The sequence below is a fragment of the Bubalus bubalis genome, chromosome 7, assembly GCF_019923935.1.
Source record: "Bubalus bubalis isolate 160015118507 breed Murrah chromosome 7, NDDB_SH_1, whole genome shotgun sequence".
NCBI lineage: Eukaryota > Metazoa > Chordata > Mammalia > Artiodactyla > Bovidae > Bubalus > Bubalus bubalis.
In genome coordinates, this window is record NC_059163.1 from 23,610,785 (window position 1) to 23,627,557 (window position 16,773).

Genomic DNA, 16,773 nt, shown 5'->3' on the forward strand with positions numbered 1-16,773 from the left:
AATTAACTTCATCTCCTCATCAGAAGCACTGAGATCTTGAATGATCAGAATGTGCTACTCCTTTGAATTTCTCACTTCACTAAAGAAATGTTTTCTTCCTTGTCTCTCCTTCCTTGTAGTTCTCCAATGTGCCAATCTTGCTCCCACTTCGGGGTGGTGTGGGGAGGGGAGGTTCACCCTGCTATTTCTCTCTCAACTGACAGCAGAGTGGTGTCCAGGATGGAGTCACTCAGGACCCTCTTGAGACAAGCCGACTGGACTCAAACATGATTTTATCACTTACTTGTGCACTATTAAGTTCCTTAACTACTCCATGTCTTAGTTTCTCCATCTGTACAATGAGGATAAAAATAATACACACTGCAAACGATTATTATAAGCATCTGATGAGTTATTATTTGTAAAAGGCTTAGAAAACAGGCATCATGTAAGGATTTATCAGAGAGGTACCCCAGATTGTCAGGTATGTGAGAAATACTAACTCCATACTTCCTTAAGCTGCTAGAGTATGATTTTCTGATCCTTAGAGCAGAACATAATCTTAATTAATACATGTGCCACCTAAGGCCTTTCAAAACCTGGCCCTTTACTTGCTTTCTAAGCTCATTCCTCATCCCTCTCTCCACTCCTTTTGCCTAAGTTTCCAGAATCACACTCTTGAATTGCCCATTTATCCTTAGAGACCCACTCTGCACCTTCAATGTCACATCATGAGAAAGACTTTCTTAACTCACTCATCACACTATGTTGCAATGATTTCTTTAGAGGTAAGTTCCTTGAACTAAAGTGCTCATTCCTTCAGAAGAAGAATTGAGTCTTTGGGGCTTATTTTCAATGTCTGGTACAGAACTGCAGCAGCATGATTAATTTATGAGTAAATGTGGAATGAACAAAGGCATCACTATTCTGATTCTTGCCTTCAGGCCATTAGGATTAGGTTGTTAACAGTTTAGTCTGTGCTTTTACAGTAAAAATATGAAGAAAGCACAATGTGGTCAATGTTTTAAATTACCATATCCCTTTTGTTATCTGAAATTTTATTCCTATATTTGAACATCTCTTCAAATACAGGTTGTTGTGTGTGTATGTGTTTTAATGATTTAATATATTAGGCCAAACATGAATAAGATGTTTACTTTGAAATATTTTTGCAAAATCTCATCTTTGTAATTCAAAAAGAATAAGACCTTTACCCTTATGAACAAATTCAGTTTTGTGCTTTAGTTTTGCAATTCAGAGAGGAATAACTTTCAAGTGTCTTTTATGTTTGAAACTAGGCTTTTCCTCAAATTATAAAATACCAGTATCAACAGGGCAAACAATAAATACTTTATGTTTGAGTATATTTACTAAGTACTTTGTTTGATGTACTTCACCTATGATCATTTAACTGTCTTTTTACTACCCATGTCAATCACAGTATCCAGCTCACTTGAAACCTTTTTATAAAAGGTTTTTTTTTTATAAAAGGTTCTCTGCAAGTCTTCTATAATTTTCGCATTTATAGCCACTGCTACTCCTGTCATCAAGGCTTCTACATCACCCCCACCTCCTCTCTTCAATTCATAAAGTCCTTGCTCCATTGATTATTTCTCCTCTTTTCTGTATCTTCAAACTTATCCTTTCCATTAACTCCTACTTCTCAACAAATTTTGGAATCCTTAAACAAGGAATCAACTGCAAGTATTTTATTTGGGAGGTAATCCCAGGAAACAGAGAGGGGAATGGCAACGTGACTCTTTTTATAGGGCAATCAATAACTGGTCTTCTTGATTCTGGTCTTGAGTCCCTCCCATCGGTTGTTCTCACTACTACCAGAATAATCTTTCTAAAATGTGTAATCATCTCCTGCACAATATCCTCCATGTTTCCCATCACCCACCAGGTGTAAGGGAAGCTGATCTGAAAGACCCTTCCCAACCTCTCTCTGTCTGTCTTTCCAGTTGTATGTCCTGTTACTTTCTCATCAAGCCATATGGCAACTCTCTAACAAGCCATGCATTCTTTTTTTTTTTTTTTTTAATTTATTTTATTTTTAAACTTTTGTCTGTGCTCTTAGCTCCTCCTACAAGTGGAGTCTTACACAAATTTTCAAGTTTGCAATAGTCTTTTATTTCCCCTACTTTTTCAAACTTCTCTAGGTCAACTTATAATCAGTCCCCACCACACTTAAAAGTCCAGCTCAAGCCCACGGCATTGTTATTGTTTATCCCAGGTCTACGTGTTATACATCTCCCAACCTCAATGTTGTAAACCAGCCCATGAAAACAAGCTTTCATTTAACAATTAACTGAGCTACCACAAGTGCACAGCTACAAGGATGAAGAGGACACAGGCCTGACTCAAAGAGCTTTTATTTGGAAGTATAGTATTTTGGGGGCAGAAAAGTTTTCCCTTCTTCCTTTTTAGGTTCTTTAGCTGGCCTAAGGCAATGGCAAGCCACTCCAGTACTCTTGCCTAGAAAATCCCATGGATGGAGGAGCCTGGTAGGCTGCAGTCCATGGGGTCGCTACAAGTTGGATGCATCTGAGCAACTTCACTTTCAATTTTCACCTTTCACTTTCACACAATGGAGAAGGCAATGGCAACCCACTCCAGTGTTCTTGCCTGGAGAATCCCAGGGACGGCAGAGCCTGGTGGGCTGCTGTCTATGGGGTCGCACAGAGTCGGACACGACTGAAGCGACTTAGCAGCAGCAGCAGCAGCAGCTGGCCTAAAAAATAATTTAACATAAGACAGATCAGAAGAAAACCAAACTTCCTACTTATAGAGGCCCCATAAAAATATGATACTCCCCTTATAGTCTGGTAATTGAGGCTTATATACCATCCTAAATGAAGAAGAGGGGAGAGGTCTGGGGCTTCAAATGGGAGGAGGGCAATTCATGGGAAGATGAGGAGCGTAAACATTGTAAACAACTGTTTGCCGTGCCATGCAGAGAAGTCTTTCTGATAAAAAAAAGTTATCTCTGGTAAAAGCTCTCTTTTGGCACAGATTCCCTGTCTAAATTATTTTAAATAGTTAAAGGAGAGGTGAAAAGCTCTTCCTGCATCTGTTGGGCCTTGCCTGTCTTTCTTGTCATTCTTTTTTGGCTGTGTTAGGCCTTTGTTGCGGCACGTGGGCTTCTCTCTAGCTGCAGCGCACAGGTTCTAGTTGCCCCACGGCATATGGGATCTTAGTTCCCTGATCAGGGATCAAACCAACATCCTTCGCATTGGAAGGTGGATTTTTAACCACAGGACCACCAGGGAAGTTGCCGGGCCTTGACTGTCTTTAGCTTGAGATAATCCACACACTCAAGCGGCACATTCTGGGATGGCATATCCTGCTCCCCAGCAGTATAAATACCAGCAATTTTAAAACCAGGTGTAGAGCTACACATTTTATAAATGAGATGCAGCTACACAATTGTAGGAGTTCACAGCAGGAAAAGATGACTGTGGCAATAAGTTTTAACTTTCCCAAATAGTACCTATCTTGGATTTTTTTCCAATTTTGACTTACTCTTAAATACTCAAAAATTCCATGGAAGAAAATATCTTTATTTAGGTAAAAAAAAAAAAAAAGACTTGTTGTCTTGTCTTAACTATGATTTTTATGGTTACTCTCTAAGGCTCATTTTATGAATCCAGACTTTTTTTCTGTGTTTATTTCCATCAGTGTGACTTCATCACCAAGGAAAATCATTTATATCTTCATTCATTAAACATTTGAGGATCTACTATGCAAAATAAACTATACCAAGAGACTAATCATAGGAACAATAATAAATTGCTTTCACCAGTTTTACATCTTTGAAGGGCAAAAATTTTCATCATTAACAATTGTGGCTGATTTTAACTAGAAGTTTGTGCCTTTATATTGCTATTTGAACACTCTTGTCTGCCCTTAAAGACAGCTCATTTTCATTGTTCTAGCTTGCTGTTTCAATGACAGCTTTGTAGCATCCAAAATAAGACTGAATACCTAGACTAATTTTAGATGAACGAAAGGGAAAAAAGTAAACAGATCCAAAGAAAGGGAAGAAAATTCATTACAAAGAAGGCATAATCTATATTTAACACTATGTTTCTTTCTGTTAATGCATTTTTTCACAATTATTTCTTAGTATCAACTCCTAGAAGCAAGTTCAATTTGCTTACTGCAGGAATGGTCTGCACTTTAAATACCGGAGTTTCGGAAAATAACCACACCTTAAAAATCCTTGCCAGTAAACACAAAGCAAACACCACATGCCATCAGTGACACAGCTGGAAATACAGACTTTCCATACTTAATAGACTCTGGTTAACATTTTATGACTCAAGAGTAACTGTCATATGAGCTCAGCATTTCAAAAAGCCATGGTCAGTGAGAAGAACTAAAATGTTACTTTTCTCCATGCGCCATTTTTATATTCTTTATTTGTCTTGAATAATATGAAACGCTGCAGTCACCCTATGATGCCTATGAACTGAGTTATTAAATGAATGACTGCAGCCCTGGGTAGCAGTGGGCCATGACACTCACAATGCAGATTCAGCTGGATGGATGAGCCTGGCACAGGACATCCTCATTGGGACGTTCGTTAGCCTCACTTTACAACTGTCAGAAATGATATCTGTTATTCAGCCCGACCCAGGCTCTGAGAAAGAATTCTATGGCAATTGATGGTAAAACACAGAAAATGATCTGAGAAAAAGCAAACCTATTTGAAAAGCTGACAAACCAAGTGGCGTAAATAAATAAATATCAATACTTCTTAGAGGATTAAAATGTAGTACCAAATAATAATTATAGATCAGAGTCAGACAAAGGAAAGGCATTCAACTTTACCTAAAAGAGTTCCGTGACTGTTTTCTATACTGGTCCCCAAGTCACACATTTGTTTCTAAGCCTGTACTATATCTCCATGAGTTACTCAAGTATATAAATACCCCTGCTCTCATTATGCTCCTCTGGCATTATTGTAAGTATGTCCATACTCAGAGAAAATTAGAGGCCTCTCAGATACTCCCATGTATTCCAGATAATTTAGGGACTCAGATGGTAAAGAATCCGCCTGCAATGCAGAAGATCTGGGTTCCATCCCTGGGTTGGGAAGATCCCCTAAAGGACGGCATGGCAACCCACTTCAGTATTCTTGCCTGGAGAATACCCATGGACAGAGGAGCCTGGTGGGCTACCATCCATGGGATTGCAAAGAGTTGGACACGACTGAGTGACTCAGCACAGCACAGGAAAGAGAAGATACAGCCTCACAGAACAGAAGCTGACTTGTCACTGGCCCACCAAGACCTCTCCATCCTTGGAACTCCTATACAGTTTTTATCTCCACTTGACAATATCTCTCTCTTCATCGTCTTATCTTATTATTTGTATTTCCCCCTCCCCACTTGGAATCACAATTTTGATACACATGACAATGCGACTCTTCACTTCTCTGGCTCAGTGCTTAAAATAGTATTGTGCACTGATTGGTTTTTAAGAAATAGTTGTTTAAAATCTTTAATAAATAGATGTTCAAAGTATGGAAAACCATGTGATGCCATATTGGCAACCCCAGTGTCCACAGTTCTTCCTCTACAAGGTGGCCAGCTTGCCCCTGAAGGCTTTATTTTCACTGTTAAATGTAAAAGCAGTGTTACCCTTGCATCTGGTAAATTAAATATCGACTCAGACATTTCTGTTAACAGAAAGAATCTTGCCAACAGTTTAGAATTCCTGAGTCATTCTTTAGGTGTTCTGTCTTCAGAAATGTTTAGATTTCAATTTGGATTCTTCTTCAACACATAATATCAGTACCATGCTTGCCATGCTCAACAGGTATTTTCTTAGTATATTCATAGTCTTTTAGGGCCTCCCTGGTGGCTCAGAACGTAAAGAATCTGCCTGCAGTGCGGGAGACCTGGGTTCAATCCCTGGGTCAGAAAGATCTCCTGGAGAAGGGCATGGCAACCCACCCCAGTATTCTTGCCTGAAGAATTCCATGGACAGAGGAGCCTGGCAGGCAGCCCATGGGGTCACAAAGAGTCAGACATGACTGAGTGACTAACACTTCCACGTTTCATAGTCTTTTAAAAGAAATTTCACTACTTCAAGGGGTGTGGGGGGGAGGGGGGGGGGGCGCGGGGAGAGCCTTTTTAAAAATGCGTGGGCTTGTAGCATTTTCAGCGCAGTGTTTCCTGAACAGCCAATGACCTGAAATATCTTCACATGGATCCTATGAAACCTTTAACAAGACATTTCTCAAGAAAATGGCACCCCAGAAACACATACATGTGTGAGGACACACACCACTCACACACAAAACACTGTTTTAATAGCCAAGGGCACTTTGGCACAATGTGGGGCGGTGGCTGTCAACATAAACAGATGGTCAAAGAAGTGGGCAAACACTTGGAGTGAACTAGTTCCATAAATGGAGTTTTTTATTTCATTTTAAATGCCATACTTACTTAACCAGCTTTCAGACAAGATGATACATGTAGCCAGTTGGAAACAGTTCCCTGCCAGGCTTCTGTGTTTTTATGACAAAATTAAAAGTCCACAGATGGAATAACTCAAAGCTAATTCTTACAGAGTTTGTTTAGTTAGAATGGGAGGGGGGGAAAGGAGAATACCATATTGCTTCAAATTAAAGCCACATCTACAAAATAGGAGATTTTTAATTAGGAAGGGTAGAAACGGCTTTTTAAAGAAATAGCAAGTCTTGTTTTTTAAACGAAAAGAATTATTTATCCATTAAAATAGCAACCTCCCCCAAAGAGTTTGAGGATCGTCTAAAAGATTCCTGATTCCAAGCTCAGCCCCCAAACATCTCAGCATCCTCTCAATCAGTTTTTTGAAAAATATCAGTTTGCCACTTCAGCTATCTTCTAAATATATACAGTCTTTGCATCCCGACTTCCCTAGTCATTAAATTTCAAAATCCCAGAGAAAGACTTCTGCAAGTGAGCTATAGGAAGAGAGGTGCTAAGAGAAGATGTAGAGGAGACCACTGTCTTGGCATGGTGCATTCTTTGAAAAATTTTCAAGTCTGTTAGAGTATTGAGCTGGTTCTTTTCATGAGGAAATGAAATAGAACTGATGTTTTGCCTAACATGGTAGCTCATGTGTAAAAGCATGAAAAGCATACAATATTGCCTATTGGGTAAGAAAGAAAATAAAAAGAGAGAACCCAAAATGAAAGAAAAACTATGTCAAATGGAATATGTTCCCTAATCTTTCAATTTAAAAACAAACCTAGGCATATAAAATTCAATTACAAAAACTAAGCTCTACAAAGAAATTTTCTCTACAGTTTTTCAGTGTATCCATTCAGAAGTCCCAAAGCAAATTTTTAAAAAGATGTAACCAATAAAATCATTATATGGGTCTACATAATATAAAAAGAAGTTGTTTTCATTTATTACCAATTGACTGATTTCACCTGATAGAATTAACTTGCTAGTTTCAGGTAAATCTAAGTGTCTACATTATATACAGGAAGTAAACATATATCAGCTTCTATTTGTCTTCTAGAAATACATGTACTTATTTCCACAAAAGACATTTTTCAGTGCCAAAGGTGGTGGCAGAAAAATTCTTAGCAAAAAACAATGTTCAACATTTGCTAGGAAACAGCTGGTCTTCTTCCAGAAGACCACTCAGCGGCCCTAGACTCATGGAACATGAGCAAGCCGACCAATGCATATACTAAGACCCTAAAAAGGCAAAATGAATCTCTTTTCACTACCAGGCATCCAGCAATTAAAGCCAGGGGTTCTCAAGTGTTCATGACCACAGATAAATGGGTGAATAGAACAGATCAAATCCCAACTTCCATATTATTCACTGAAGGATTTACCTGTGACTTCAATTTCTTTGAGGAGGAAACTGGTCTTGTTATCTGATGTTCTCTGTTTTTCATCTGATTATCTTTTATTTTAGGAATTCTTTTTCGTCATCTTTTAAAAACTTCTCTGCCATTAAAAAAGGGCTGTTTCTTCAATCTTCACTCAACTGTTTAAGGAAATCACTACAGGACTACCTGAAAATTAGCACTTCTCTCAATACAATATGGACTTCATCAAACGAAGTTGCCATATTCCACTGCCTATTTGAAAGTGTTCTGCAGACTTTAGTTTGCCAGGAATGGTAGACTTTGGATATGTTTTGATTGTTAAAGAAGCATCGGGTCTTTAAATTAAAGAAGGTATCTCTGTTTTCTGTGGCTCTTAATAGGAAAGCAGAAGATACAGAGAATGTGAAAGTCCAGTATTTTGGATACTAACAAGTAAGTGTTGTCTAACTAGAGTGGATTTTAAGCTGTGAAAGTCAAAACTTTGTACACCACTGTTTCTACAGAGTCAAGAACGGGGCTTGGCCTAAAGTAGAAGCTCAATAAATATTTGTTGAATATTGATCAAACAACTGAACAAAGGATTTCATAAAGATATGGTACTATAAAACCATAGCTTATATTTGGCTCTAAGAATTTTTGGCAGTTAAGCAGACAACAGAGAAAGTATTTAGCTTCTGTCTAGAGAGTAGTTTGTACACCACTGTGTCTAGAGAGCCTGGAATAGGGCCTGGCACATAGTACAAACTCAATAAATATTTACTGAATATTGATCAAATAAATGAATTGAAAGTATTTAATAAAAAATTATACTATAAAATCAGAGTCTATATTTGGCTCTAAGATTTTTTGGCAGTTAAGCAGATAACAGAGAAATTATTTAGCTTCTGTCTATAGAGTAGCTATTGGCATCAGTTATTGAAAAGCACTCTATTATTCTTTCTCAGCACAAATACATCCATTAGAATGATGAGTGAAGTGCTCATTAGTCAACCTGAATACTAAAAGTGGTGGAGGCTAGCTCACTCAAAGCCTGACCTTTCCAAACATTTTGCTTCTTAAAAAAAATAGACAACATTTCCCTCCCTAATCTTCCCTTTTTGATCCTCTGGCTAATTGGGGAGCAATCTCTCTTTTAACTTTGCCAAATATTGCAGACTATTTTCAGTAAATGTCAGCATAAATTGAAAGCAACACTAACATGGTAGATGTGTTTCATTTTCTGATCACGTGTAACAAACTTAGTCTTTGCTCTTGTTCTTCCCCTATTAGTATTGATTTTCCAAGTTGATAATGGATGGCAGAAAAAGACTCATTGAAACATTCTCACCCTTTGGCCTTACCAAGAGCTTAATTGTTGTCATGAATACACAATGGAGATTTTTAAATACCTTTAAAATAAGCATTTATGCTACTATTCTGATTGTACTGTGCCCTCATTATCCTTATATTTAATATTGCAGAAATGATGAATTTAACATGCTGGTGAAGCAAGGGAAAACCAATAGGTCTGTGATCACTAATTTCCTTTACCCGAAGGACAAGTTCTGTCCCAGAAGTTATTGCTCGTAACTCTGGATACATCCTTTAACTCCTCTGAACCTTGATTTTGTCTCTAAAAATGGGTTACTACCTAGTTCATGGCACTTCTTTAAGGATTAATTCAGAAAATATATGAAATTACCTAAGATATGTTTAAGCACTTCCATTCAGAGCTTTTGGAGTATGTGACAAAATTGTGAGAGTATCGGCAAGTAAGCCTTAACAAAAGAAGTACATTTTAGAAAATAAATCCTGTACTAGGCACAGATTAAAGTGGCTAAGTCACTCATACCAACTTCAACTCTACATTTTAGTGTAATATTGGTTATTATCCTAAGTGTTTTAACATTTTTCCTTTTTCAAAAGCAGGCAAAACAAGAGGATACAGAATCAAGAACAGGTTAGAGAGCTTCAAGTCAGCAGCACAAGGTCAGAGACTAATAAACCACATGAACGTTAACCAAGAAACTTAACTATAATGTGCCCCTGGAGTAAAATTCTCCCGTAATGGAAACCACCTTATGGTCTTTCAGTCTCCTACCTGTTCACTGTAGTCAATCATGACACAGCATGTATAATTTCATCCTGGAACTTTCTGAGGAGTGAAAGAAAATCACTGAGAACCGTACTCAACTTTCTACTCCAAGCCTTCCGGGGGACGGCACGAGTCCACCAGCTGCCAGACAGCAGAGCCTGGGCTGAGCCACCCACATAGCCCCAGCAATGGATCACAGGAGAGTCCCCAATTTACGAGACACAGCTGGTGCCTCCCCAGTCACCTTGCCTTCCTCTTTACCCAGGAGAAAACTGATGACTAGACAAGAGGGCACAGGTTGCTGAGGACAGAATCTGGACACAAGGGAATAAATGTCCAATGCTTAAATTAAGACCCTAAAAAATCAAAATGAATCTCTTTTCACTACCTGGCATCCAGCAATTAAAGCCACATCCTCCGTCAGTTCAGTTCAGTTCAGTCGCTCAGTCGTGTCTGACTCTTTGCAACCCCATGAACTGTAGCACACCAGGCCTCCCTGTCCATCACCAACTCCCAGAGTTTACCCAAACCCATGTCCATTGAGTCGGTGCTGCCATCCAACCATCTCATTCTCTGTCGTCCCCTTTTCCTCCTGCCCTCAATCTTTCCCAGCATCAGGGTCTTTTCAAATGAGTCAGCTCTTCGCATCACGTGGCCAAAGTATTGGAGTTTCAGCTTCAACATCACTCCTTCAAATGAACATCCAGGACCAATCTCCTTTAGGATGGACTGGTTGGATCTCCTTGCAGTCCAAGGGACTCTCAAGAGTCTTCTCCAACACCACAGTTCAAAGCATCAATTCTTTAGCACTCAGCTTTCTTTGTAGTCCAACTTTCACATCCATACATGACTACTGGAAAAACCATAGCCTTGACTAGATGAACCTTTATTGGCAAAGTGATGTCTCTGCTTTTTAACATGCATCTGGGTTAGTCATAACTTTCCTTCCAAGGACTAAGTGTCTCTTAATTTCATGGCTGCAGTCACCATCTGCAGTGATTTTGGAGCCCGAAAAACTAAAGTCTGCCACTGTTTCTACATCTATTTGCCATGAATGATGGGACCAGATACCATGATCTTAGTTTTCTGAATGTTGAGCTTTAAGCCAACTTTTTCACTCTCCTCTTTCACTTTCATCAAGAGGTTCTTTAGTTCTTCTTCACTTTCTGCCATAAGGGTGGTTCAGTTCAGTTCAGTCACTCAGTCGTGTCCGACTCTTTGCAACCCCATGAATCACAGCATGCCAGGCCTCCCTGTCCATCACCATCTCCCGGAGTTCACTCAAACTCACGTCCATCGAGTCGGTGATGCCATCCAGCCATCTCATCCTCTGTCATCCCCTTTTCCTCCTGCCCCCAATCCCTCCCAGCATCAGAGTCTTTTCCAATGAGTCAACTCTTTGCATGAGGTGGCCAAAGTACTGGAGTTTTAGCTTTAGCATCATTCCTTCCAAAGAACACCCAGGGCTGATCTCCTTTAGAATGGACTGGTGTCATCTGCATATCTGAGGTTATTGATATTTCTCCCAGCAATCTTGATTCCAGCTTGTGCTTCTTCCAGCCTGGCATTTCTCATGATGTACTCTGCATATAAGTTAAATAAGCAGGGTGACAATATACAGCCTTGATGTACTCCTTTTCCTATTTGGAACCAGTCTGTTGTTCCATGTCCAGTTCTAACTGTTGCTTCCTGACTTGCATACAGATTTCTCAAGAGGCAGATCAGGTGGTCTGGTATTCCCATCTCTTTCAGAACTTTCCACAGTTTATTGTGATCCACACAGTCAAAGGCTTTGGCATAGTCAATAAAGCAGAAATAGATGTTTTTCTGAAACTCAAGAGAGTTTTCAATGATGCAGCAGATGTTGGCAATTTGATCTCTGGTTCTTCTGTCTTTTCTAAAACCAGCTTGAACATCTGTAAGTTCACGGTTCATGTATTGCTGAGGCCCGGCTTGGAGAATTTTGAGCATTACTTTACTAGCGTGTGAGATGAGTGCAATTGTGTGGTACTTTGAGCATTCTTTGGCATTGCCTTTCTTTGGGATTGGAATGAAAACTGACCTTTTCCAGTCCTGTGGCCACTACTGAGTTTTCCAAATTTGCTGGCATGTTGAGTGAAGCACTTTCACAGCATCATTTGACTCCTATAGTCCTTGGAATTCTCCAGGCCAGAATACTGGAGTGGGTACCCTTTCCCTTCTCCAGGGGATCTTCCCAACCCAGGAATCAAATCCAAGTCTCCTATACTGCAGGCAGATTCTTTACCAGCTGAGCCACAAGGGAAGCCCATATCCTCCATAATAAATAGGAATACACTGCAGGGAAGCAGTAAAGAATTCTGATTTCATTCACCGATAATATGGGGTAAAGTCAGTTATAAAAATTGTAAATTTGTGAATTCGTTATATGTTGTACCTTTAGAGAAAGCATTAGTTCAGTTCAGTCACTCAGTTGTGTCCGAGTCTTTGCAAACCCAAGGACTGCAGAACACCAGGCTTCCCTGTCCATCACCAACTCCCAAAGCTGACTCAAACTCATGTCCATAGAGTCGCTGATGCCATCCAACCATCTCATCCTCTGTCATCCACATAGAGAACATATGTGGTCCATATCTATTCCTTTATCAAATTTTATAATTCCTTTATTAATACAGCACACCTCACTTTTTTTAAAGAGTCAAGTTTATATTCTTATTCTTTCACCAGAAGAAACAAACTCCATTCTTTCATTTTCAGCAAGTTAAAGAACATACACACACTCAAAAATCACCATGAAATATTTCTTCATCTTTTATGAGAAAATTGTATTTTTTTGTTGTTGTTTTGTTTGTTTGTTTGTTTGTTTGCATTTGCCCTAGGTTTCTGCTTGGTACAGAACAAAAGGAATGTTTCTTTCCACTTCCTGAGAAGCACTTTTGAATTATGAAAACCTCAGTGTCTTCTCTTATTCCCCTACCTTACCCAAGAGAATCTAAAAGATTTAGACCACCATGGGGTCATACAGAGATTAGCAAACAATGGATTGGTTTTTATAAAATGGTATTTGAAACCACTGTTTATATTTCTGAACCACCTTTGAAGAGTAACACCCCTTACCAGAGCTCTACAAAGAATGTAATATAACTTTAGAAAGAATGTGTTATTGATTACTGAATGTAGTCAGTAACAGGACAAAATGTAAATACTCTTCAAGATAAATATTCTTGGATCACAGCCTTAAAATTACTTTACCAAATTTTATTTTTAACATTCAGAGTTCTGGCATAGAAAGGAGTAGCTAAACAACCTTCCCAATGTCAAGCTGGAGAATTTTTCTCTTCTCCTAAGTAATTGTTATAGATGACTATTTCTCTACCAAAAATGACACTAAAGCAAAAAGCAAGCAAAAACTGAAGAATATGGAATGTTATATGTGGAAAAATCAAAATCCTATACTTTTAAAATTATGAAATAAATACTATGAGTTTTTAAATTTGTTTGAATGATCATATCATACTTCCTTTTGTATAGAACATGCTAGTGGTTTCCATTTGTGTTTAGAGTAAGCTCCTAATGCCTGCCACGGCATAACAATCTGAACACTGCAAGCCCAATCTCTTCCCCTCTATGGAGTTCTCTATGCTCCAATCTCTTTGGTATTCTTTCACTTTTAGGAATTTCCAAAGGTCTTTTCTGCTTAGGGCTTTCACACATGCTCTTCCTGGAATGATATCTTTCATCCTTCCCACGGCAGTGTCTTCAACCTTCACAATCCAGCAGAGATGTCAAGTCAGAAAGACCTTTCCAGATATTCCAGTCTAAAGTAAACAAACCTCCATCATCACAACTACCTCAAAGTTTTTCTTTCTCTCAACACTTGGTTCTTTTCTTTTATAGCACTCATTACAAAGTGCATGCATGTGTGCGTTTGTGGGTATTGTTTATGCTGCATCACCCCCGCTGGACTTAAAGTGCCCTGAGAGCAGGGACCATGCTTCTGTGTATAAAATAAAATGCCAAGTACCCAGTGCAGTATGCAAAGTACACGGCAAACACTCAATAAATATTGATATTTGTTAGATAAATAGAAGCTCTCCATTACATATGTTTATCTTTCCTAATATATTTCTCCAGAGTATTTGAGATAGGTCATCATTTGAACTGTTCTCTAGGCCTTTTGTTGAATCAGTACAATGAACATTTGAAAATATCCAATCACAGTAAATAGATGGGGAAAAAGTGGGAGAAGTAATATTTTATTTTCTTGGGCTCCAAAATCACTGCAGACAGTTAGTGTGTGTGTTAGTCAAGCAGTTGTGTCCAAATCTTTGTGATCCCATGGACTGCAGCTCACCAGGCTCCTCTGTCCATGGGATTTCCCAGGCAAGAATACTGGAGTGGGTTTCCATTTCCTCCTACAGGGGATCTTCCCAACCCAGGGATCAAGCCAATGTCTCCTGCATTGCAGGTGGATTCTTTCCTGTCTGAGCCACCAGGGAAGCCCTGCAGATGGTGACTACAGCCATGAACATAGAAGACTCTCCTTGGAAGAAAAGCTATGACAAATCTGGACAGTGTATTAAAAAGCAGAGACATCACTTTACAGCAAAGATCTGTATAGTCAAAGCTATGGCTTCTCCAGTAGTCCTGTATGGATATGACAGTTGGACCATAAAGAAGGCTGAGTGCTAAAGAACTGATGCTTTCCAGTTGTGGTACTGGAGAAGACTCTTGAGAGTCCCTTGAACTGTAAAGAGATCAAACCAGTCAATCCTAAAGGAAATCAACCCTAAGTATTCATTGGAAGGACTGGTACTGAAGCTGAAGCTCCAATCCTTTGGCCACCTGATGTGAAGAGCCAACTCATTAGAAAAGACCTTTATGCTGGTAAAGATTGAGGGCAAGAAGAGAAGGGTGCAACAGAGGATGAGATGGTTGGATGGCATCACCGACTCAATGGACATTAGTGTGAGAAAGATAGTGAAGATAGTGAAGGACAGGAAGCCTGGTATGCTGCCAGACCATGGGATCGCAAAAAGCTGGACATGGATGAGCGAATGAACAACAATAACTGACTTATTAATACTCATATTCTATGAAGAACTTAAATATCTCAAATTTAAGATCTCTATCATGAAGTTTTCCCAAAACACACAGTTGATAAATAGTACTTGCCACATACCTAAAACATAAATTTAATTCATATCATCCATTTTGCAAGTGAAAAATGTCCATGATTCAAACACAGAGACCAGAAACCAATGCCTAACCATTAAATAGGGACAAAATTAAGAATAAAATAAGCTTTAACTATAGTCAAATTTCTGAGCCATGACAGCTAGCAAAGAGGGTTTAAAATTCACTGGAAACTTTACATTATTAATATTTCTAAATATTATTGTTCAAAAGATGTATTGATTCATTTTTCTCTAGTTTTGCTCAATTTTACTTCTCATGCTCAACTCAGGTGCTGATAACATCTCCCATCTATAAGGATAATCAGATTAGACTAGATGAGAAATGTCTCCAAAAGTTATTAATCATTCCCCCATGATATTAGCATTTACATCTGTAGTGCTTTAATCTGGTTATTAGCACAGTTATTATGAAACCTGGTCCCAAGAAGAATAAAACAAGTAATAAACTTTTGCTCTTATCTCATTTGTGGGAAATTATTTTTCCCAAGAAGCTAAGCTACTTCTAACAAATAACTTATTTCAAAGGGGTAAATACTATCAAGAAAATACATCCTAAATCTCAACTTTCGATAATATGATCTGACTTGTTCTTATTATTACTAAAATATATAAAAATGCCATTGGATAAAAAACAGAATTAAGCTTGGTACAAACCCACTTAAGAGAAACAATTATGTTAACTTCAAATTTCATATTATTAACTGTACTCTTCAAATGAGCTCATGGCTGTTCATTCTCTAAGAACAGCTTGATTATTTCTCTCCACATTTGTGTCATCCTTCTTTGGTTTAAAATAGGAAAAGAAGAGGTTTCTGTTGCTCAGTTAAGAAGAGAACAAAGGGAGACCCAAGAGGTAATCAGTGAAGGGACCCTTCTCTGGACCCAGTTCCAGCACTGGTTCAGATACTCTCAAAGGAAAAATAAAATTCAACCAAAGATATTGGACAGAAAGGAGATCACACTTGTCAATCCTAAAGGAAATCAACCCTGAACATTCACTGGAAGGACTGATGCTGAAGTTGAAGCTCCAATACTTTGGCCACCTGATGCAAAGAACTGACTCATTGGAAAAGACCCTGATGCTGGGAAAGACTGAAGATAAAAGGGGAAGAGGTTGACAGAGGATGAGATGGTTGGATGGCATCACTGACTCAATGGATATGAGTTTGAGCAAGCTCTAGGAGAGAGGAAACCTGGCATACTATAGTTCCTGGAGTTGCAGAGTTGGACACAACTTAGCTACTGAACAACAACAAAAAAGAAATAAAATGCAGTTCATCCTCAAAACATTATGAGCTGAGGAAAAAGTTTATTCCAATTATAGACACTCAATGAAATGACTTGGTAAAAAAATGAAAATTCATGCACATACACACACATACAGTGTTCATATTTTTTTTTTTTTTAGTGTTCATATTTTATAATTCAAAAATTTAAAATAAACTCTCTCTTTGATACAACAGCCTAATTTATTACTCAAAGATAGAGATTGAAATTACTATTCAATGGACTATGTAATGGGCCTTACAGATTCCATTAATAGAGGAAGACTCCCTCCAAAGTACAATAGAATACTAGGTACCACAACCTAGGGTAACTCAGCAGAGAACTTCCTGACTGTACAAACTTCCTGATTTTATAGGTATCAGTTCAGTTCAGTTGCTCAGTCATGTCTGACTCTTTTCAACCCCATGAAT

The 16,773-nt window shown here is 38.6% G+C and overlaps 1 long non-coding RNA gene across 2 annotated transcripts in view; it reads right to left on the reverse strand.

Moving 5' to 3' along the window:
• Positions 1-2,647: 2,647 nt before the first annotated feature.
• LOC123334399 overlaps positions 2,648-16,773 on the reverse strand; it is a 74,506-nt gene continuing 60,380 nt past the window's right edge. For both annotated transcript variants that reach the window (XR_006552167.2, XR_006552168.2), the window contains exon 6: positions 2,648-2,713. This is a non-coding gene — a long non-coding RNA (uncharacterized LOC123334399). The remainder of the gene's footprint in view (positions 2,714-16,773) is intronic.